We start from the raw sequence: 1,924 nt of genomic DNA, 5'->3' as shown, positions 1-1,924 counted from the left end.
ATAGAGATCAAAAGACCAGAAAAATGTAAAGTCGTGAAGACTTTAAAATTGGCCACTTTGCTTGGTTAATATTTTCTGATCGGAGGACCAAATATGGAACATAAGAAATAAACAGAAGATAAATAAACTAAAACAAATATATATTATGTATCTAGGTACTGGTACAAAATAAAGTTTAAAATGAAATAAATATTGGATATTAGGATCAGGGGACAAAGGATGTGAGAAGGAAAAGAAACATTTCCGGAAAGGAAGAATAATGGAAGAGAGCAACAAAAGTAACAACAACTGAAGAAAAAGAAGGAGAAGAAGAAAGAGAAAAAGAAAAAGAAGAAAGAGAGAGAGAGAGCTTTTCCAGACAATCATAAAGAACTTTTTTTTATATTTCCCCATTTAAAGTCTCTTAAAAAACGAAGTTTTGTTTTTATTATACTTGAATTGCATGTAATCTCCATGTTCTTTCTATTCAGTGACAAAAAAAGGTCCAAATGTCCCTTGTATATAGTTCCACTGAGTGGAACATTTGGGATCCACTGTCTCGATTCATGTAAAAGCTTCACATGTACGTATCTAGTTTGGAAGTTCCGCTTTTTTTGGTCCCGTTTGGATACGAGGTGTTTTTTTTCTTCTTCTTCTTCTTCTTCTTCTTCTTCTTCTTCTTCTTCTTCTTCTTCTTCTTAGAGTTAGTAGATAACGAAAGTGACCATTCACTCTGGCTGTATGGTCGAGGCTTAGTGCCAAACCAATGCCAAAAAAAAGTGACCCGAGCTTAGGGCTTAGATGCTCCAAACTTTTGGAGTCTGGCCTTCAGTAAGGGAGCAAAGAGGCCCCGAGGATGCGGGGGTCCGGGCCCCCTTGGCCTTCTCTAAGCACGGCCCTGTAACGCTGTATTCTAGTATACCCTGTATACCTACATATACATACTTATATGTGTTTACGTATAACAAAATGGCCTTGATTAGCATAACTTGTTATTGGCATGTAGGTATATGTAACTATGTAGAATATAGTTTGACCTCAGATTTGGATTTTTCCCGACTTTTTACATAGGAATCGACCATTTATTTATAATTTTTACCCATTTGCAACTCCTCCATTATGTAGAACATAGGTAGGTATAAGGTACCTATGTGTCTAATCAGCTAATCACAAACAGGTATGACTTGTTATCAATTGCATATGGGTGAAGTTGTTTATAAATAACAAAATTTGGCCCTCGTCTTCGCCGGGTTCCGTGGTGTAGCGGTTATCACGTCTGCTTTACACGCAGAAGGTCGCCAGTTCGATCCTGGCCGGAATCACATTTTTGTACTATTCCAGACTCGATACAGATAACTTTGCCTTTACTTTTTTGGAACCAACCTCCAATGTCAATTTGGCCAACATGTAGGTAAAAATGTGGGTTTAATATTTTGAAATTAAAATCCTAATAATAGGTCAACTCCATATCATAGAATTCATAGATTGTAAAAAAAAAAAATCAAAATTACCTACTTCAAACAAACTTTGTACATTGGTACCTGAACCTAACCTACCTACCTCCCTACCCTACAGTACCTACCCATCCTGTGACCTCATCAGTAGGTACCTACCTACCAATAATTTTCGCCGGGTTCCGTGGTGTAGCGGTTATCACGTCTGCTTTACACGCAGAAGGTCGCCAGTTCGATCCTGGCCGGAATCACATTTTTGAACAATAATAAATTCATGATGATACGATTCCTAACTTCAGATTTTTTTTTTTTTAATCCTAGATTACAAAACCATCCTATTCCTAGATGACAAATTTATCAGAGAACACAGAAGGAAGATTTAAAAATCTCCAGGAGAAGACCAAAACAGTAATAGGCACACAAAAGAAAGACCTAATAAATTGAAGAAAGCAAGATTCCAACAAGAATGCCATCTTGAAAATTAAATTTCC

The 1,924-nt window shown here is 36.7% G+C and overlaps 2 non-coding genes across 2 annotated transcripts; both read left to right on the top strand.

Annotated features, from left to right (window-relative positions):
* Window positions 1–1,228: 1,228 nt before the first annotated feature.
* Trnav-uac lies at window positions 1,229–1,301 on the top strand. The gene has a single exon. It is a non-coding gene; the product is annotated as a tRNA-Val (tRNA).
* Window positions 1,302–1,611: 310 nt separating this feature from the next.
* Trnav-uac lies at window positions 1,612–1,684 on the top strand. Its single transcript has one exon. It is a non-coding gene; the product is annotated as a tRNA-Val (tRNA).
* The last annotated feature ends 240 nt before the right edge of the window (window positions 1,685–1,924 follow it).

Source organism: Diaphorina citri, unplaced genomic scaffold, assembly GCF_000475195.1.
Source record: "Diaphorina citri unplaced genomic scaffold, Diaci psyllid genome assembly version 1.1 scaffold289, whole genome shotgun sequence".
NCBI lineage: Eukaryota > Metazoa > Arthropoda > Insecta > Hemiptera > Psyllidae > Diaphorina > Diaphorina citri.
The sequence above is the reverse complement of the archived record's forward strand: the minus strand, read 5'-3'. Positions and strand labels throughout refer to the sequence as shown.